Here is a 23,259-nt window from a genome sequence, read left to right as displayed (position 1 = left end):
TTTTATAGATTTTATTTTGCATTTATTTTTCTGCCACTGGCCTGGAGCCTATAAACTCCAGTGTTTTTAATTAGAGGAAGTTCTCCATGTATAGATAAATGTGGCAGAATTATTTTCACACAGACTTATAAACAAGTAGTTATATGGAAGCTCTTGAGTCGCTTGGCCTGTTACAATCTGGATGATTTTCTTACATTCTTATTTAACCTGTCCTTGAATGTCCCTACAACTCCCTTCCTGGAAATTCTGTTTGACAAACAAGATTTTGACTGAGAGCACTTCTCCTGCCTTTACTCCACTTTTCTCAGCTGCTGTAAACACTGGGTTTCTGCTTGGATCCAGTTTCCCCTGCCTTCAGGGATTTAGCAGAGATCTGGTGCTATGAATGTACATAATATTGTACATTATCAGTCCTTCACTCCTTTATCCATCACACCTAGTAAATGTTGTCAGACAAATAGGATAAAGACTAATTTATGCCTCTGATAAATAGCTATTCTCTGAAACATTATTTTGGTGCGCCCAAAAAAATATTTTACTGTCATTTTCATATTGGGGAGGCACACAATTTTGGATACCTTAACTCTAAGTTTTCAAATATTTCACACAGATCTAATTCCATCCAACATGTCTATGTTGGAATAGTGAGAAAAACAGGAGTCTTACACGGCTGAGAAATGTTAACATCAGAAATATCTAAAATACACATTATTTTCTTGCCATCAATTCTTTGTCAGAACACTCTTCACAAAGAAGGAAAATCTATTTCAGCAGACATTTTAAATGGGAAATGAGCATGTCTTGTAGAAAACAACATAATGTTAAGTGGAAAAGAAACAAGTTTTCACTATTTCTCAATTAATATATTTCAAAATGTCTGTTCATCTTTTTTCTTTTTTTTCACCATACCTGTTATGCTGCTAGAGGACTTCTGCTACAATTTTGTTGATTTATTAAGGTCCCTTAAAGAAATGCTTAATAACTCTTTAGCAAATTTTGATACTTAGTGGTTGTCTTTTGCATGGACAGTGCTCTTTTTGCTTGAAGTTTTACAAGTTTTCATTTAATCTGTCTTTTTACAAGTCAAAAAGATTCTTCGTCAATATTCTATTTTTCTATTAAAACTGTATTTCATAGTAACAATCAGTTTCCATGTGTAAAATGGACATATTACACCCTTATCAAGTGTTTCCCATGCTTTTTCTCTAGCATGGAAACACTGGCTCTCTAGCACCCTATTTCTGCTATTAGAAGGAAAAAATCATAAAATAAAATAATTTAGGTTGGAAAATACCTTTAAGTCTATGTCAAGGTTCACAGTCAAGAAAAAATGAGAGATTAGGTTTGAAATCGTATGCTATGATTGCTTCTGCCCAAAACTAGATGGAGTATGTCCAAGCTGTAGTGTGTTCAGGTGGATATCTTGAAATATTGAATAATTTTTCTGGCAAGCTTTATACTTTTTTTTTTCCAGATATTTACTGTGGAAACTTTCAGGATCAAACTAGAATGGGAAAGCATGAAGGATGGGCATCTGTGGGAGCAGTCCTTGTAAGGCTAGACTGGGAAGAGTCCTTTTTGTATAGTGATTGGAGACTACTTTGTAGCAGAAGTCTTCTAAATAGATTGGAGTGGAGGGCTCTGGATCACCTTTCAGCCTCTGTCATGTTTTAGCTATCCCATATCTTCATTTTAAGGAGCAGAAGTATTACTTGTTCTTTTACCAAAAATGAAACTGTGACAGATAATGGGGTAACCTGGTACTGATAAGCACAATATCCCACTTGCAAGTTTATCCTATATTTTGTAGTGTTAGGCTCTATAAACTTTGGGGTTTATTTAAATTCAGAAAAAAAATAATTGTACTATATATATGTATTCATATTAAAAACATATGCAAGTAAAGCAAGTTGTTTCTATTAAGGCAAAACGTTGCAGAATCAATTAGTTTGTAAATGCCACTTGGACAAAATCTTGATATTTTTATGTCCTGAATATTCAGGTTCTCAGGTATCAACATTGGTTTTATTTAATTAACAGTATTTTTTTATATTTGATTGACAGTTTTCAATGCCTCCTTCTACACCAAGCAAGGAGAGTTTTATTAGGGACAATGGAGAAGGTATAATTATAGGACCACAAGTCAAGATTAGAACTGCTATTTTAAAGAGAAGGTGTGCCAGATAAGGCATGCTGTGGTAATTAAGTCCACAGCCACATGCTGTGCAATATCCTGATGATTCTTTTACGAAGCATCACTCTGGCATCTTGGCCAGCCAGATAAGGAAATCTCTGGTTCTCCGAGACGAGTGATCTCTAGCAAGAAGGAATCTGGAGGCTCTGCTAGAGATAGAACACAAGTATCAGATGTACAGGGCATATTACTTTATCTGGTGTAGCTTGTTTAAAGGTAACACCCAGTTTTTTACCTTCACTGTGATAAAGTAAATTAGTTATTTATCTTATAGCTTTGACTAGTCATCAGTGTGGTCATGATCTGAAGCTGTTACACCACAGTACAATTTGTTCTGACAAGTTATAAACAAGGCAGAGAAATATACAGCCTAGACATACTTTGAAGTGGTGTCATGGGCCTGATACTGCAGTGTAAAACCCAATTTGGAGAATGGTGATGACACTATCCCAGCTGAGGAGATCAGTTAATTTTAGAAGATGATAACAAGTACCTCACTGAGGAGCATTTTGGAGGACAGGGGTGAATAGTTTGTGTCTTACCATAATCATGCCTTCTTGGTGTCTACACTGTCTGCTCTCAAGGAAGAAATTTGTCCCAATTAAGTCAAGTTTCAGAAGATCAAGAGCAAACTAAAACACAAAGCAAAAATATTTTCAGAAATCCGGGTGTGTCACCACATTTCAATGAGTTGCCACTCTCTTTTTTTCCCCACAGAGTTCCATTTTGATTTTGAAACTTCAATTCCATTTTTGTTTCCATTTAGACAGAAGAAAAAGATAGAAGACCTGATGTCTTCTATCTGTTTGTTGTTTTTTTTATCTATAAATAAAAGACATATATATGATAGCAGGCATAATCCCATATGCAGAAAAATGATTGATCACATCATGTTATGTGAATAGTTTTGGTTCCCTGTCATAGAGAGCTCACTGAAAAATAGTCTAGGCATTAGCAATAATACACAGCAGTTTGTACTGGGAAAAAAAAAAAAAAAGACATAAGATTTATAAGTAGAAAATTCACATCTAGAGGCTAGTCAGTTATCTAATCATATCACCTGTACTACCTTTTTGGCTAATCCAATATGGTGTGCATTTTTTCTATATACTGTTGCAGCAGACCATCAGTGATTAGACTCAGGTAGCAAATCAGGCCGTTTGAATCTACAGATCTTCATCTAAGATTTGTGGTGTTTGTATGTCAGTAATTAATTAAGACTGAGAACACTTCTGTTCTCAGAAGTAAGTTTCATCCCAAATATGCAGACATGAGGACAGAATTGATAACTGACAGAAATTTCTGCTCTTTAATTTATGAATTTAAAAAGAGTCTTTGCTCTTACATGTCATGATTATATCTGAATAGTTGCAGCATCAGTCTCCAATTAACATTGCAATCAATCCTGTCCAGAAGCAAAGTACACATCCATACATTCACATATATCTTTTTTACATCCTTCCTGTTACTATATTTTTAACTACCATGTGTCATTAGATGCCTTTTAAATGAGGCTAAGCAACATTTATGTCATAAAGGCAAAGATTCAAACTTGATAGCAATGAGAATCTTGAAAAGATTAAAAGCGGTGGCATTTCCTTAGAGAATAATAAGGTTTGAGGTTGCCCTAATGCCACTTCATCATGGATATGTATTTAACAGTCTTTAATGGTATTACATACTTTGTGACATTTTTTAGCAAAGATTTATTATATATTCTTATCTCAACTTTTATAGAAGAAAAAAGATTTCCAGCCTAAATTGGAATTTGTGTGGTCTTATGGCAGGACTGAATCTGTAACGAGTTGAGATAAACACTGATGAACTTCTGTCTATACAAAATAGCCACAAAAGTTGTATGAAATATCTGAAAAAGGTTTTTACAGCTATTGTGCTTATATTTTTAAAAAAGGCAATCTTGGAAAAGTGAGTGCATGTGAGTCTTATAATATATTCCCTTTTAAGCACTGACTAAAAATGTATTCCTAAAATCCAAGGACAATAGCTGTAAAAACACAGAATAAATTGGTATCCAACAGAGAAATAATTTTAAAATTTCCTATTATTTTCATAGAGAAAAGAACAAGTTCTGAGCAGGAAGAGTAGTTAAACACTGGAACCCAAGGGAAATGGTGGAGTCACCATCTCTGGAAGCGTTCAAAAAATGACTAGATGTGGCACTTTATGATATGGTTTAGTGAGCATAGTGGTACTTGATCAAAGGTTGGAATTTGTGTTCTTGGAGGTCTTTTCCAACCTTAAAATTTCTAGGATTCTGTGGAGCACTGGTCCTAGCTAGGTCTTGTATTTTGTGAAAGCTCAGTGGTGACCAAATGCAGCTTGTTCTTTCCCCACATCCTTCTTGGAACTTCAGAACTTTGACTTGATTGTTACTGACTTCTGCTCATTTCTTTTATTAATAAATCAAGTCAACCGTTTTGGTAAGAATGAGCAAACACCACTACTGTGGAAACTAAATTGTTAACTAGAATTGCAGAAAAATTGCATAGGAGAAATTTTCAAAGTCTTTTTGGTGTATCCCAACAACATAACTGCCTCATGATTATTGGCATATCTCCCAACTTCCCAAGATGTTGTTAGTGGCAAACAAAAGTACAGTACAGCTTTATTTTGTAGAGCATCTGCCATGCAAACATATTCTCACAGGCTTTACACAGTAACACATATGCAGTATTGGAAATGCAAGTAAAACAACATTTTAGCAGTAACATTTTAGTTTTTGTTGAAGACAGTTTCTTACAGCATCTTTTCAGAGAACAGCATTGATTTGAACAGGATCAGCTACTAAATACTTCAGAATTTCAGTATTCACCTGACTCCACAGTGAGTTTTACAAAATATATTTTCATAGGAACTGAATTCCTGTGTACTGTGTAACCTCTCTTTCCCATTATTAGTAAACAAACATTCAAAGATTTTATATTCTAGTGACCCCTAATTAATTTCTTTCTAAATTATGCATCTGTCTGTCTGACCAAACTCTTAAACCATTTCCATAAAAATTGCAGGTCTTAAAAGTTGCTAAGGAACTGGTCAAATGCCTTTGTTGCCCACAGCTCTAATGACTACTTTTGCCTTCCCTTTATGCTAGACAATTGTTCTGCATCTGAATCTTCCCAAAGCATGGTTTTCTAGCAGAAAAATATCTGAAAGCATTACAATACACTAGTAAAAAGGGCTGATTCTCTTCAAATAGCTTTTTGGAGGCTTACAAAAACAAGCCAATTATAAACTGAGCCAACTGAGACAGCAGCATTTTCAGATAGTAAAAAGGATAAGTAACAATAAAAATGTCTCTTGAACATCATTGTTTTCACAGGCTCTGTGAACATACCTCTGTCCAATGCACACAGTGCAACTTCTTTTACTTGATAGTTAATCCTGCCTCTGTTGAGACACAGAAAAACTGGATTTTTATGTAAGTAGGCCGCTGACATTACAGCAGCATCACTGCTATATTGAAGCCAGTTCTCTATTATGATACTATGTTAAGAGTAGTGATTTGGTGTGTGACAGACTGGTATCTCCTACCTTCCCAACAACCAGACCACATGCAGTTTGGGGTATGGATATGCTCCATATGACCTCTTGAATATGTTCTTCTTTGCCTGGTGCCTTTGAGGACTGAGTGGGCCAGGGCCAGGAGTAGGAGTAAGCACAGATCTCATTCTTTGTGATGTGGACAATGGTGTTAGGAGGCAAAGGGATCTGTAGTCTTTTCTTTCTGGATTGCTTATATTTATTAGTCAATATCTATTTAATGCGAAATACGGAGCAGAGTCGGGAATCTGAATCACAGCCTTTCCTTTTCAGGTGACAGCAACCTTAGTGCCAAATGCTGCACATTTTCTCTTTCCCTATTGCAAACCAGTCCTTGATTTGTTATTTGAAAATCAGTGCACTTCAGTAGCTTAACAGTGTTTGGTGTCCTGAGCTGGCCATTAACTGCAGTAAAAGAGGGGGCACTTGCTATTTACATGCCTTTTGTGGCACATTAGGCAGCCACATTGTTTTTGGGTGAGATATTTATGTATATTATTAAATTATGTTTATTATATCAGAGCCTTAAGCACAGACCTTTAGGGCATGTGGGCCCTAATGCCCATTCCAGTTCTCAAATGAGATATTCCCACATGAGACAGGCAGGATTTTCTGGAGATGGCTCCATATAGTCCAGTAAGGCCAGCTGTTAAAATCACAGAAAGCTTATGAACAAAGCTCTTAAAAGTCACTTTCAGCAGGTTTTGTATTTTGCCACCACTATCATCTCTCAGGAATACCTCTGTTCAAAGCTGGCTCTCCCACCAGCTAAAATCACTTGGGCTTTCATGAGTCCCAGCCCAGCTGGAATGGTACAGTGGATTTAAATGCCAGGAGTTGGTCATCTCCCAGAGAGTAACCTGGCCATGCTTACTGGTTTTAAAGCACAGGAGTTGTACATAACAGCATCCATAACAAGAAATAACAGAGAAGGCTGCCTAGTGTGAGTAGTAATGAAACCAGGGGGGACAGCTCACACCTTCTGCACTACATACTTTCAGTTTGGATTTGGACCAGTCTTTGCTCCTGTGCTGAGAGCATTTTGCAAGTGCACAGATGCCAGCAAGCAAGCAAGCTCATTCTGAGCGTAATTGAGCCAAATGGCCTGAACAGGAGATACATGGAGATTACAGCTACGTGTCTGCCTGCTTAGGCTTTCAGGATTCAAAAACCACAGGCCAGCTTTCTGCAATTTCAGCCCTTTTAATGCATTTGAGCCAATATAGGCAAGGTAAAATGGAACTTTAAATTGTAGGATATTTTTGTTTTCTGGAGGGAATGGTTAAGGCAACTGAATTTTTGTCTCCTGGCTCTCATGGTTCCCCAGGGAGGAGCAGGGTTTGCCACTGTTTAATAAGCAGAGATTTTTCCTGCTGGTCTCTTTGAAAGCTGTCACACAGCAGTGTGCAGTCGGTGGACGATGATGCCTCTCTAAGACTTCCTCCCAGCTGTCTGCAACAGTAGCAATATTGTGTCCTGCTTAAACAGCCACCATTCATGCTAGATGGGCCTGGCTTTCCCCGATTGCTGTGAGCCTGCACTGAATTCCTCTCCACACGTGCATAAATATCACTATGGTAGTCACTGGTAAGGACCGCTACAGTTCAGTAACAATATTTCCCTTAACAATGCTGTTTTCACACATATTTCCTAAGCAGTTTCCTTAGGAGCTAAAACCGTCCAAGGTCAGGTAACTAGCTGGAAAATCCATGCCACTCTGTGTGCAAGGGCAGTAGCCATGCCAGGATGTAACGTGAAGCAGAAAACAGCAGCCGCTTCTAAGCCATCTGTAAACAGGGTGGTCTTATACAGGGGCCCTTAATATGCTTTATACCAAGGAAATAATTCATTTATTGTGAGGCCGTGCTACCTAAACGTCAGCAGCCACAGCGCAAAAGCTGCCAGGGGAGTGAACAGAAGCATAGGAACCCGGAGCTCAATCGCCTGTTCCATCTCCACCTTGGTGCCTGGCTCGCTTCCCTACTTTTCATGTGCCATACGCTGCCCTGCAAACATTACTTGGCAAACATTATGTAGGTGGGCCTCACAACATCTCTGTGAGGTAATTAAACACAGAAACCTCACACTGCAAACAGGGAAAGGGAGGCTCTGAGCTTGGCTTTCTTGCCAGGCTTACGGGGATAAGCAGTTTCACAGTAATTCAGATAGTTTCAGGGCGTTGCTATATTTTAGCAATTGTGAGGACTGTGCTAATCTATGGGGTTTGATTTGATTCACAATTTCATCCTTGCAGGGTGGGCTTGGTCTCTCTGGTCTCTCTCCATTTGTCACTGTGGGCTGCTTTGGAGACTACACAAAATTTAGTATGATTGATGTCAATTGTTCTGTGCCAGTAGACCGTAAAGAACCGTCCCTGGTATCATAATTTGCTAAGATAGCAAACACCTAACACCTTAATGTCCTAACTGTAAAGTTCAGAAAACAATGATGTGCAGATAATTATTTTCCAGATAATACTTTGTCTTTAATGGAAGCACTCATCAGATACAAAAAACTGATGTAAAAAGACTACATAGCAAAGTATTAATTTGTGATTATATTTGAAAGTACTTTCCACAAAAGCATGAATTTAAATTTTTCATTCTGGTCCTTATTCTAAATTCTGTCCAAAGACCAGTCTGATCTGCTGGTCTCCACCTCTTCTGTAATCCAGAACTGTTGCTACCAATTCCTTGGTTTGCTCTTCAGAAGGATGGGTAAACATTGTGAACTGAAGAGCTGAGGCTGTAGCTTGTTTGTGTTTTTACATATAAATTCGTATTTGTTAATGTACATACTGTATTCTAGGCAAAATATTTTCCTTTCATTTTGAATAAGGTGTAAAGAAGTTTAAAAATATGCTAACCTCCTCTGGTTTAGAAGAAGGTCAAGATATCTGGTAATTTTAGTGTTCTATAAGCAGTGATCACTGGCCAGCAATATGTGTTTCTTCGAAGGCTTGATGATGCTTTCTCTTTGGAAGCAAAGATGCTTTATTGTGATGATGCATGGGATAAAGAGTGTTTTTGGCAGACTTTGAAAGTATCAGTGTTTTGGTATAAAGGCTATTGGTGTTCTTTGTTATTAATCTCTGCAGGAGGTGAGGTAAGATAGTTCATTCCTTTTTGCTGAGTGACAGATATCAGGTCTCCCAGATGTAAGATATGAGTTGCCAGGATTTGAAACAATTAGACAAAATTTTCAGGTTAGACAAAACTTTCAAACACAGCTAGAAAGAGCCTTGGATATATACTTTTGTGACTAGTATGCTGTGCTTGGTCTAGCTATGGAGGGCTGAACACTTTTGAAAAGAAGCCTTGAATTTTCACTGTGCCTTGTGGTTTTGATAGAGATTGTTGAAGAACCCTCTAACACCATACTTTCCCCACTTTCTCTTCTCAAGCAGTCTTTGCACTCTCCCAGTTTTCCCTTTTAAAATATCATATTAATCATTTATGTAGCTGGCTGGTGGGTGGAGATACTCATGTCCTGGACACGTGTGGTGAAGGCCAACAGAGGAGACAAGGCTGCACTATCTTGTGTTTATTTTGTGAAAATGTTCAGGAACAAAATTATAAAATATTTATTTTATGTATTGTTTCAACTATTATGCAAAACCAATAAAAGCAAATTGAAAGAAAACATCGGCATTTCTGATTTTAAATATCAAAGGACAGGAAATTCTCCATCCTTGATTTTCCATTGGGATTATAGCAATTTACTGTTTTGAAATTCCCTGCTTTATTGTGATATAATGTGTAAAGGATAAGCAGGATCAAGATGACATTGAATTTTACCTTTGTTTAGTTTCAGTCAGACCATTCATAGCTATCACACCATTGTAAGGTGACATCCGTAAGCTTCCAAAGATATCACAACCTAAACACTTTTTGATACTGGATTAACATCCTTTCCATGGGAATAACACATTTTTAGTCTTATTCCAGGCTTCTGTGCTATTACAATAGGCTTTTTTAATCCCTTCTATACAGTCACTAGATAAAAATAAATGTGTGATCAAACAATGTCAAATCTCCATGTTGAGAAGGCAGGTGAACTTAGGACAGAGCTTGCTCTCATAAAGGATTATAACAGTGGGAAAACTACCACACTTCAAAACACTAACCACACTGGCCCATGTCATATCTGGAAATGTTGTTAGTGAGCACCAGCAAAGAAGTTCAGCAGCAGCAGAGCAGAGACTGAACACAGGTGAACAGTCAGCCTTGAATGTTATCACAGTAACGTCCAGAAAGTCACTGATGTGTTATGGCTTTGATTTTTGGACATTCAGTGATGAACGGGACCTGTTACTTAACTCATATGTGGTTAAAGCAATAGAAGACTGGTTTTGTTTAATGACAGTAGTTTAGGGGTTAGGCGTAGAGAGGAGAGCTGCCTTTCTGCCCATCAGGAAAGTGAGGCTGAGTCTTGCTTGGGATCTGAGTTGATGGCTGCTGTCTCTTTTGGCTGCTATCTGTTTTGGCTGCTGTCTCTTCTGTCTGCAGAATGGGGGATGCTGAGTGTTGTCCACATTAGTCCCTGACTGTGAAAACTGGAATTTCTAAGTAGCATTAGCCCAGGTGTCAGAAGACCATCTAATTCAGCTGAAGCATGATTTCCATTGGCTAAAGTGGGCTGTCTGTCCTCTGTAGATCAATTTGTCAATGGCTGAAAACTGAGCTACTCAAGTAGCCAACTTCCTTAGTGTTAGAGAAATCTAACATTTCTGGCAAACTATTATTTTTTTTTCATTTACAGAATCTAATATTGCAGTGGATGTTTCCCAATGCACTGAGAAAGGAGGCCCCAGACAGTTGTGAAATATCACACTAAACACAAGAAAAACACTGAAAAGCCCACACAATAACTTTCTTATCCTCCTCTTGGATTACTGTACACCCAGATGGGAAGATTTGTTTGACTTAGAGGTTTTATCAACTTAAGGAGTTTTTGCTTGGTGAGTGTTTTCTAAATTGGAATCTCTTTGGTTTCAGTTTTATGTCTTGTTACCAAATCTGATTCTTCTGGAAACAGACATTTCCTGAGGACAAACCCTTCTGAGTTTCCCCTTGAAGGGAAGTCCTCATTCACATTTTTGTACAAATCAAATTAGTTTCATGCAAAATGAATGTGTCAGTATGAAATACAGCATAGACCATCCGATCTGCAGTGCTGGCAGTGCTCACCCTCTCCCCACAGTTCCTTTTGCTGTCGATGTGTGATGCTGGCTGATACTCCAGGGACTCATCCAGTGGCTGTCAGATGGGGAGGGAGGAGGCTGGGGGTTGGTGTGTGTGGTCAGCTTTACATTAACAACCACTGCTGTACCAGCCAGGGTCTTTACTCCTTCTGCAGATCAAACTGAGCCTCTCCTGCTGACCAAAATATTACCTGTATCTGCTGGATTTACTTGCTGAAGGTTCATAAGGAAGAAAATGCCCAACAAAAAACAAGGACTGTTTTAATAACCGTGCTCTGAAGTCACCCAGATGCCTTTCAAGAATAAAATCTTCACAGAGTTTCTGATCTAATGTGACATTTGTCTTCAAAATATCTCCCCTCAAATCTGATTTTTCTGGCCTAAGTTGCTCAGTTGACTTTATCAGGTGAGAGTGCTCATCAGTCAGCACTATCAGCTCCTCTATTTAGTCATCCATTACTTAACAAGATAAATGTCGTCACACTGTTAATGTAAGAAATAGCACACAGAATCACAGGCAACTGGAATGTTACTCCCTGCTCTTTCAATGGGCTGGTGACCTTTAGCAAGTTTGTGTGAGCAGTCCTCTCCTCCTTTTCCCATCTGTACAGTCCCTGACTATAAAGTCTTGCCTGCCTCAAGGCTAATGTTAAATAATATTGTAAATAAAAACTGAACAAAAAATTGAAAGAACAACAACAAAAAAATTATAAAAATCACAAGAGACACCAAATGTTTTTCACTTGCAGGGACCTCTTAAAACCTCATTACATTGTTCGTGTCAGGCTCAGCAGGACACCTGCTGCAGTCACCTCAGTAGGTCAGCGTTTCATTGCCAGCATTCAAACAGGAGAAACGCCTCAGCATCCGTAATACAGATGTGTCTGAGCATTTGTTTACATCCAAATGCAAATGTCATGTGTTTCCACATAAACAGGGGGTACTTCAGAACCTCCTTTAATTGGAACCTGGCACATTTCCACTTAAATTTGTTTGCACTGAACACCATTTTCACTGGGGTTATTAATTAAGATCATGTAACATAAAGTCAACATCACCTTTAGATTTTAAAATGAAGTCAGAAAAGATAATTAGATACAGCTTTATTTTTTATGTAATATGTAAAATCTGATTTGAAAGAATTTTTGAAAATGCTAGGAAAGTAAGTTTAAACAAAGTTTCTAAAAGCTGTAAAGAAGTCATTGCTCTTCCTTGCAAAAATTATGTGGATGTACCACTTTGAATATGTGGAATTTTATCAGAGTCATGTGGCTCAAGTATATTGCAATATATGGGAATACATGACTCATTTGTAAAGAATGACAAAGGCCTGGCATATGTAAATGCTAAAGATACCATAATAATGTATAAATGTTTTTTTTAAGAAGTTCTTTCAGATTCTGGCAAGCAAAGTGCTTCTGCTCCTTGATCTCAATCACTGTACTGCACAACTTCTAAATGTATCACTGCTTCCCACAAAGTACAATTTACTCAGCAACCTTTACCTCCTTGAAATTATAACTGTATTTTTATCCTTCATTATAAGAACTGTATTTTGTATACAAAAGTATATAACAATATAAAATAGGAAAATGAGAAACATTATTTTGCTTACTGCTTTATCATTTTTTAAAGCTGAGCGGAAATAGCAGGATTTACCTCTAGCTTCAGAAAAGGTTTTCTCTTTATTGTGAAGAAAATGGCATCTTTTCCTTCAGCTGTTAGTGACCTCACAGCTCTGTTCTGCTATTCACCTTGTACTCTTCCCAAGTGGTTAATTAGTTCTAATAATGGAGGCCATAGCAGTATTAAAAACATCTTTATAATTCCTTCACAAAAACACAGTGAGTTTAGAGTTATTAAACAGTCCACGTTGTCCTCCCTCTAAGACCAAACATTCTGGATACCCCACATCCCAGTGAGACCATTTGCAACTCCCTTAGTTCTGCTTCCCTGACAGCCACCTCACTGTCATATGACAACTGGGAAAACATTTTTCCAGGTGTGCAGATCCAACCTCTAACATTCAGGATTAATGCTGATTTTAGGGTCCAAACGTACAGCCAGTGTTCACACTAAGAGTCAGCTAAATCCTTCTAACTGCATTTGATCAAGAATTAGGCATCCAGGCTTTTCTCTGTAATCAGCTGGACTAAATACATCTCTAGAAATTTCTCTCTCTTTTAATTTATGAACATAAGAATCTAGAGCTCAGTTCCCTCAAGTGAGATTCAAAAAAGCCCACCATAGTTTCAAATACGATGTGCATGTTAATTCTTGGAGGTTTTATTATAAAACAGACTTCTACCAATATAGAGACTTCATTTAAAGAAATAACTTGGTAAGACATTCAGTATCTTAGCAAATGTTTGAAAATATACAGGGAGAATTCTTTTTCCTGATGCCTATCATATAAAAATTGGGAATTAAAGGAAAAAAATCAAAACCAATTGGTTTTGAAACCCATCTTTAACATAAATACATAATAGCAGTCACACTTAAATAGCACAAGACAAAAACAAACAGATCCAAGAATAAAATCTTTTGAGAACAAAATTACAGATAATGAACACAGTTTTCCCTTTGGGGGACCAGTTAAAAATAAACTGTATATTCCAGGTATTAGTCACATTGCTTGAAATGCCACTGCAAGAAACTCAGTCATGTGGTATGACTGGTAACAGACACTGAAGAGAGATGATGCCATGTTTATTAGTCAGAATCAAATTGATTAATACAAAAAAAATGAAATGTATTGTCTGGTTTTGAACAGACAGGTAGGGGATATATGATAGAAACTCCACCAGTAAAATGTTCACCATGCTGACTTTGGCAGGTAATAGTGGAAAGTATGAGCAAAGCCTGGCCAAAAAACAATCTAAGATTATTCCCATGACAACAGAGATTAACAGGTTAAAATTTCTTAATTCTACAGATGAAGTATAGTTCTCAGTTTTCCCCCCCAAAAAACAATATCCAGTTGGATAGGGAGTAACAACAGACATGTCTTTACCTTTTTTGCAAAATTCTTGAGGTTTATTACTTACAGCAGGAAGACATCTCTTCAAGAGAATAAATCTAGATGAAGGAAGGGAACCACTCTCAACCAAGTCCTTCTCCAACCTTCATTTAGATCCAATAAATAATAGGTGTTGTCACCTCTTAGAAAAGCCTGAAAAAATAGTAACTACTTTCTTTTTCCTGTTTCTACTACAAAGGAAGCTGGTTTAGTACACAGGCATTCTATGAAATTAATTTGTACCCTGCCTTTTTTAATAAATATTACTTGTCTTATATAATGTGCTTTACTGCATGTTGTGGTTAAAATGTGAGGTATATGACCTTTTTTCTACTGCAAAATGCAGTTGTTCATAATCAAGTCTAAAATACTTTCATGTTTTTTATTGATGAAGACTTGCTAGGAAAACAGTCTGGCAGGTAAAATTCTTGCAGTAGTGTGACTTCAGAGGTCTCTAACCCTCCAATATGATCAAGATATTGTTTGGATTACACATGGAAGGGAGCTCTATAATAAAATTTCATACCTGTTTGCCTACCTGCTCTCAAAACAGGATTATGAAAGCAGTTGCAGATAGCTATGAAACTATGATAGCTTTATTTTCTCTAGACTAGAGATTGATGGCTCTAAAAGACATTGAGTGCAGACCAGGGAACATTTTGTTCCCATTGAGTGTTTTTGCTGGTTTTTATTCTAGTTGTTTCTGCAGTCTAAAATAAGCCTCTTTAGAATGAAAAGCTCATACAATTTTTGTGTGGAGAATCAACATGCAAATCACTTGGGAAGGCCTTGGGGCTGCCAGAGAAGAAGGAAGATACCCGGGCAATTAAATCCTTGTATAAACTCCTGGGCATTTCATTCCTTGTGTGAACTCCTGTGATGAGTTTTACCACAGTAAAATAAACATTTGCAGGTATTTTGTCCTTTTTTTTTTACCTTCTCAAGGGTAAGCATGGATGTTGTCTAGGCTAAGAGATTATAATCAGAAACTGTTCAGAAGTGAAAGAAAAGAGCAGCTTTGTGCAATACTTGTCAGCAATACACCTATTTCAAACTGATGCTTCCTCACATAAAACAAAACAAAACAAAACACTCTGCTTCTGGGAATTATTTTCAGGGAGAAAATTAGTCTTTTTAGCATTACTCCAAAAGACTGCAGCCTTGGAAACAGTAGCTAATGTGTCAAAATAATGTGGATTTCCTTGTATCTAAAATATGTTCATAGGGATTACTGCAGTAGCATCTAAGTATTTCCTGATAATATAATGGCATATGTATGGCTCCAGATGTTATTAATCCCACTTTGAAAGTTGAAAAAGAGACATTAGTACCAATGACACTTTCTTTTAGTGCAGAGAATGTTCTTCCACAAAGTCTAATATGACAATTTTTGAAATGCAAATTTTTCCTGTCAAAACAACACTTGCTGTTTTTTAGCTCCATATGTTCTTTACATAGAAACAGGATGTATGCTGGCTGTGCTTGAATTCATAAAAGCCATGTTTTCAGTGCTAAGGTCACTCAGTTTTTTGGTTTTGATTTCCTCTTCTAAGCTGCAGTGATGTGAGAGTATCACAGAACCACAGAATGGCTCAGGCTGGAAGGGACCACTGTGGGTCATCTGGCCCAACCCCCCTGCTCAAGCATATCCTAGAGCACACAGCACAGAATTGAATCCAGAGAGTTCTTGAATCTCCCAGTGAGATTCTCAATGACTATTATACAGAAGTACAATAAGTACTTCTAATGGATAGCTGTGACTGTGGAAACATGTGTTAACAAGCTAAATAGATGCCCATTTTTACAGTATCTGTTTGGTAACATGCTGGACAGGTGCCCACAAAATTTTGTTATTGGGCCAATTTTGCAGAACTGTTGAAGATAGCACTAATATTGCTTGTAGTGGAGAAAGAGCTTAAAAATAAGTACAATGCAGGACAGCTCAAAATATTTGAAAAATATAACCAGGAAAAGATTTGTGAGTAAAACTGTAAGTGTTTGGCAATAAACCCAGGAGATACTGTGTGACATGAGCTATTCATTTTGTGACACACTGAAATAATCTAAACAGCTGATCAAAAGAGGGCTTGTGGCCAGCCTTTGGTGATGTCCTCTTTGGACAGCAATTGGGCCTGGGTCTCCTTAGAACATCTTGGGGCCTCAAAGTGTTGCAGAAAGGACTTCGTTCATACAAAGTTTTACTTGCCCAGTTACTTATGGGTGTCAGACAAAGTTACCTTAGGGAAGGAGCAAGAAGAAAGAGAGAGAGAAATGAGAGAGGGAAAAGCTCCCTTTTAACAAGATGGAGAGCTCTGCAGTCATTTAGCAGCTGTCCTTGAGACCCTACTAACTTCAGAAGCAGGCAGTGTGTGGTGCAGGTGCTCTATTTTCACTTCTGAAGCTGTCAACTTGACAAGACCTTCCACATGTGTTTTCACATGTGTTTGATGAGTTGTCAACCTCTCTCCTATGTGGTTTGTTTGGTCCAGTGCCGGTTCTAAGTGTGCCAGAAAGTGAGTGGAAGCAGTGGACTCGTGAACACATTACTTAATTGTTGGTATGCTTCCGGCATGAGTTGTTCTCACCAACTCCTATTCCTTAAAATAAGCTCTGGAAAGGATGAAACAGGACTGCCTCAGTATTTTCCAATGTTTTAGGGAACCGGGAATGCCCAGCTCTTTGAGAAGCAGATGGCTGCTGATGCCCAGGGAGCAGTCAGGGGGACAGTCTTGTTAGGCAGACGCCTGAGTCAGCTCACTGGCACTCAGTCTTCCTGTCCTTCCTGAGACTGCGCTTTTGTTTGCAAGCCATATGGTATGCAGCGGGCACACACAAACAAGCAGGTGCCAAAATTCATCCCACATTGCTCTGAACAGCCTGAGGATACTTTTCAGGAGATTCATTCTCCCACAGACCTTTGATTTTCTTATTGGAGAGAGTGCTGTGTCAGCTGGTGCTTCCAAGGCTTTGATCCAGTAGATCAGTGGGAATTATGTGACAAAAACATGTGGTTGAAGTTGAGACCTAAATTTTCACAAAGTAATCCCATATTTTCCTCCTATTACATATTTCAATAGAAAGTGAAAGTTAAAATGGCTGTGACCATATAAAACAACTAGGAGAACAGCCCAGCTCTACAATTCAGAGGAGAAAAGATAATTATGTGGTGAGGAAATGTTTTAAATACAAAGAACTTTGATGTTTCACATCAGAGCAACAATAAATAGAGAGAACATATTTGCCTTTTCCCTAATATTGATATTTTCCTCCCATCTTCCCTCCTACTTAGATCTGTTTTTGTGGTGGGAGGATCCATTAGGTAATCTGCAGATGTTTTACATTCTTAAATGTAAACTAGAAAATTAATTGTAATACAGATTTGTCCCATGAGAGTAAAAAACTAGTCTGCTCTGTAATGTTTTTGGACGATTGCACCCCTTCAGAACATGCCTGAAAGTTGTGCCTCACCCCTTAATGCACACTCGACTGTAACTTACTGCTTATTAAAACCCAACATTTTTATTGCTTAGTAATTCTGGATTTGGCTCCCAGTGTCCCTGTTATAAACACTTAAAACTAGGGATGCTGTATTGAAACACTGACAGAATCTCATGGGGGTCAGGGCTACTGGCGCCTCCCTAATGAAGTCACACGCTGTTAAATTTTTTTTTTCCTTGACTCAAGAAGAAAACAAAGCAGTTAAACTGCTATATCCACTTTCCAGCAGCATTAATCCATTTCAAACCACTCTTAACCATATTAAATCACAGGTTTGTGATAAAATGAACTGCCTAAAGGTTCACCTCGGGCTATTTAGGCCACAAACAAGATGCTGACTACTGGCAACAATGGCAATTATTGCTCAATTCAGTTGCAATTAGTTTCCTGTGTTTTCTGTTCAGACTAGCTGAGGGTCTACAGCGTGGTAGATTCCAGAGTGAAATGCAGTGCCAGGGTTCTGCTGGAGATTGACAGTGACAGTGTTGAAAAGTTAATTGAGCAACATGTTTTAATTTCTTGGAGGGAAGAGAAACCTTCCCTTTCACTGGGAAAACTTGGAAAGGGATGAGCTCTCTGAACAAGTTTGCCCAGATATAGCTATTCTACCCTGCAGAAATCATTCAGGTGTTAATAGAACCTGAATTTTCAGTTTAAGTGTGCATCAATGCTGATACTAAACAGGGAAGCTAGAAACTTCACCCATGAAATACAGTACAGCTGCAATATGATGCTTGCAATGTAATAATTGTAATTTGAATAGCAAAAAATGTAGCATTCTGGTTTCTAATAGTATTATAAAGGCCGTCATCAGTATGCTGTGATTACACCATAGCTGCAAGTGGATGGACATACACATAATACATGCCAGTTCAAGGGAAGTGTAGTTATTTTCAGAACAATTTAGTGAAATCCTTGACTTGCCTAATGTAGGTCTAAATTTTCAGGTAAGTATAAGATTTTATCTATAATAATTATAGGAACTGTTAATAAGTCATTGGGAAATACTACATAAAACAGATCACAATTTTTTATAGATCTTGGGCAATTTCATTAGCTGAAACATTCTAGTAGTGTTTGCTACCAATGGGAATGTTTATACATGTAATTCTCAAGCTGTATTCATTATACTCATGCTTTCATATAAGAAAGGCTAAGTAAAATACTTGAAGAATGCAGAGTCATCGATCCAAGATCACATGAATAGGGTAAGCTTTTGCAGTTCTGTCTCCAGAGAAAAATGATCAAATATGGGCCTGTTAAAACTGAAGTACAGTGTGATACAGAGAAAAGGAGCTTTTGTCTGTAAACAAATAAAAACAGTGGCTTTATTTTGTTTGCTAAGGCCAACAAAGACCATGGATAAAGATTCAGCAAAACTCAGAAATATTCGACATTTAAGCGCATCTCAAGATTACAGAGTATCAGTAGGGAACTTCCTTGTTTTGCATAGAAATTGATTTAATCACTAGCAGATGTTATAATAAGGCTTTTATTCTGGGGGAGGTAATGCAGGAAAGGCTGGATGTAAGAGAGATTATGTCAGTCTGCTTTTGTATTTCCTGTACTTTCTTTTGGCCTGTCAGAGAGGAGAGTCAGAAGGGAAGCACTATGCCTTGGATATCCTACAGTTCCTACACTCTGATAGTTTATCAAGTGAATCAACCTTAAAAGGCTCCTATGCAGCATGAAGATGAAAGACATGCATGTGGTCTGACTCTTTCTGAAATACTGCCCTTAGATTTCAGCTATTTATGGGTGGCCTGTTGTTTTTATGGATGTTTGCTAAGACTTACAAAGAACCATTGTTTTCGCATGAGCAGATTTTACATCTATGATCCTTAGGCAAATAGAATGATGATTTTACATATTAGAGAACATTTTTTATGTACTTTTAAAAGGTAATGGAAAAGAAACATAATAGGGAAATAGAAATAGGAATAACAGTAGCATTTCTTTGCCTCTGAGATTATCCATTTATTCATAAAAGCATAGAAGCTTTTTGCTCTGCCTTAAATTCTTTTAATCAGTGGTGTTTATGAGTTTTTTAACCTTACAAGGAATAAGAAATTATATGTAGTACTCTAGGAAAGAAAAAAAAAGAAAGAAAAAACTCTTTCAACAAACTATATGGAATCTACTCTCATCTACTATTGGTAAGAGCAAAGCATATTAACTGAAGGTTACTTTAAAGAAATGAATCAGTGGATTCTAAAAAAACATTTGGCATGCAACCAACATGTACTTAACACATCTCTATTTGGAGGTACAATAATCCCTGTCACCTCCTGCAAAAAGAAAATGATGCAATATTTATTGTCATGCTTTTCTGCTCGTGTACATCAAGTACCTCCCTGATTATTGCAATATTGGAAGAGACATGTGTTGAACACCATACTCAGGACATGCAGAACAAAACAGATAAGAGTGAAGAAGCCTATAAATATGGTTCCTACTCCAATAACCTTTTAAACTGACTAGAAAACTTGCAGCTTAAAAAGGTCAAAATTACACACGTTCAAATTTCATGCCAGAAAAATTCCTACTATATTTTTATAACACTATACAATCTAACAAGATTAAAATAGTTAAATACTAGATCATTTGTTAATTATATGCCTTTAATAAGTAATAAACTAACATGCCACTTACTGCAATTTTCATGAGAAACACTTTCAGACATTCACTTGCTGAATTTTGTCAAAGAGTTTAGACCCATTTATTTCAATTACTTGATTTGCATCTTCCTCCTTAAAATGAGTAATGCATTAGTTTATCATACAGATAGGAGTCAAATGGAATGACTTCAAAACCAGTTTTTCCATAGGTAGATTTTTCTCCACAACATTAAAAAAGAAAACAAAATTCCCCAACGAACTAAGAGCATATTCTGGCTGGGGTATATACACCCTGTTTATTGCTACATATCTCAGATCCTCAAATGCAGCTGGTGTGAGCCCAGGCATGCTGGAAATGGAAACCCAACCTATGAATGATCACGTAATACCAGGGAAGTAACATAAGATGTGTTACTGCATTCGTATGCAGAGTAGATTTTCCATCCGTTCTGTGCATGAACTGTTTTCCTGATAGTTATGCCCTGCTTTGTTGCAGTTTTAACTGCACTGTTTCGGTACAGGGCTTCTTGCAGATGGCTGCCCATTTTTCTGTGTACTCCTCATAGCATCTTGCAGAGTGACATCTTGCCTGAGAGCACCCTTCTCCCACAGAGCCTTTCTCTTGGGAAGATGGTACCCGTGCCTTTCGGTGTTTCCCTTTTCTGACAAGTGGTACTGAGCCGTCAGAGTCATCCAGGCTGGTCTCAAGTTCTCTAACTTACTTACCTTACTGAGTCCATGCCACATTTCTTCTGAATCCCATGTTCTTTTGTTCCTATTCTCATTTTTCACTTTGTTTTATTTTAAGCTCCACTTTCAGCTGCTCCATGATTCAGTCTCTTTTCCATCCAGGGGGACGTGTATGTTCCATTCTAGTTTACTACATTGCAGCTTGTGTAACAGGCTCAATATCATGGCATGCATCTGATCTCAAAAAAAGGAGTAGAGAGCAGATAATTTATTAATTCATTTTCTTATATAAATACAAAAAAATGTGTAGTGAACTGCAGGCTACAATTCTTTGTGGAAACGCACCTCTGTTACTGAAAATATTATTAACTGAAACCACCTAGGCTTTCCTTTTCTCCAGAAAGAAAAAACCCAGTCTATTCCAGAGTTCAGTTATTCAAAATATATGAATGTCCAACAAAGACTCAGAGGGTTGAATTTTGTATTTACCCATTTCTTTGTTAAATCTGACCAATTCAGAACACAACAGTTCTTTTAAGATTTTCAACAGCAAAGGCTCTCACACTTCAGGGAAACTGGACACTGGTGGTATTATTTTCAGCAGCGCTGCCTCTGTGAACTCACCAGCCCAACATCCAGGACTGCATATGGCAGAGCCAGTCCAACCAATACTATACTAGCCCCAGCCATGAAGTCCAAACTGAGATTTAAATTATCCCACACTCAGGTATGTCCAAGGTCATTCCTCCTTTTCTCTCTGCTTTTTGACTGGTTGAAATTAAAAAGTAGAATAACCATCGTCTAATGCCAAATTCTTATTTCTTCTTCCTGATAGATTCTTCACTGATTCTATAGCCAACCTAAATGTTTTCAGGAGGGAATGAGCAGCTGCTGTAAGATAAATTTGGAAAAGGATTGGGTCTGGAGAGACTTTTGGCCACATCTCACAGTGTACAAGCAGGCAGAGCAAACCTAAATGGGAAAAGGAAGTAAGCCTTTTACTTAAGGCTTACTTTTACTTTAAGTCCAGGAAAAGGGCAGAGGAAACTTCTCCAGTCCTGGAAGGAATTCATAGCACTTGTGGTAAAGTCCCAGTTTAATCCTAAAGACTAAATCCTGAAATCATTCCTCACTTCTTGTTCATGGAAAACATTTGCTAACAGCAAAAATGTGCGAACAACTCTATTCTTTGGACGAGCAAAAGTGAATTCCTGTGGTATTTCTGTGCCATTTTACACATCCAGGATCCAACTAGGTCTTTTTCAGATGCTCTGAGCAGTTTGGTAGCAGTTTATTTTTCATCCCACTGACGTGCACATATGAACTTTTACTAGCAGCACAAGTGCAATTGCTGCAGAAGCTCTTTCTCCTGTATTTTCAGCTGCAGTGGTAGTGGAGAAAAATCTCCTAGGCTGACTGTTGTAAGGTGATTTTCAACCACTTCTGTGGACTGTAGGCATAAAGGGAATTCTGATAAGTCTATGAACTTGTATACAGTTATCTGAATCTTACTTGCAAAGTTTTCAAAGTTCATCCATCACCACAGTGGATCCCGTGGGATGTTAGTTGGCTCTGGGGAATGTTAGCCGTTTTCCCAATTTCATAACACTAGGACTGGTGAGTATTGTTAGATATTGTAAGATACCATTTGCCAGCCTGAAATGTGATGTTTGTGTAAATATGTCTGGAACATACAGTACCTCTGAGGGACTGAATCAAAAATAACCAAAGATTTTCACAGAACACCATAATTCCAGGGGTGAGGTGGGCAGTGAATTTTGACATACTTTTTACCATCTGTGTTTGTCTAAGTATGCTAGCTTGAGAAGAAGCAGCTGGGAGACTTCTGTGAAAAGATGCCTATATTTTAGCATTCTTTTCAGAAGAATAAATATCAAATTTCTGTTTCTCATGACAGGGAGCTGGTAAAAGAACATTCATAAAATTAACTTTGAAATGCAAGGTGTTGTTTTTCTTTTTCAATGTTTCTGTAGTATGTGCTCCCACCTAGGAAGGTTAATACAGGCATCTGTTTGCTCTTTTTAGATGTACTGATATAAAAGAGTCTGTGTGGGACTTTTGTTTGTTTATTTGTGTTTATTTCAGTATGAGGGAGGTGAAAAGCTTTTTAACAATAGAGAGTTCCAAATGTGTTGTTCATGTATGAAACTGCTGCTGTGTTTCATCTTCTTTGATGCTCTGAGATTTTTTTACTTACCTGATTTGTAGGTTTTGATATTTGCTGCAATGTCACCTTCATGAATGAAAAAAAAAAAAAAAATCAATAAAAAACCCCAGTTCTAAAAACTTCACTATAGGTGCTGGAAAGGAGAAAGTATGTAAGAGAGAGAAAGAAAGAGGAAGGGAAATGGACAGCTCTCAGTTATTTTTCCAAACTTTACTCACTCTGCTTTTATTCCCATTTGGACATGGATACCAAAATTATGAGTATGTAGGTATAAGGAAGTATAAACCA

General features: G+C 37.6%; 1 protein-coding gene across 3 annotated transcripts in view; it reads left to right on the top strand.

Annotated features, from left to right (window-relative positions):
- PDE7B (phosphodiesterase 7B) overlaps nt 1-23,259 on the top strand; it is a 169,872-nt gene that overhangs the window by 30,300 nt on the left and 116,313 nt on the right. The gene's annotated exons all lie outside the window — the stretch shown is intronic.

The sequence above is a fragment of the Cyanistes caeruleus genome, chromosome 2, assembly GCF_971803275.1.
Source record: "Cyanistes caeruleus chromosome 2, bCyaCae1.hap1.1, whole genome shotgun sequence".
NCBI classification, from domain to species: Eukaryota; Metazoa; Chordata; class Aves; order Passeriformes; family Paridae; genus Cyanistes; species Cyanistes caeruleus.
This window is presented reverse-complemented; position numbering and strand designations above follow the sequence as displayed.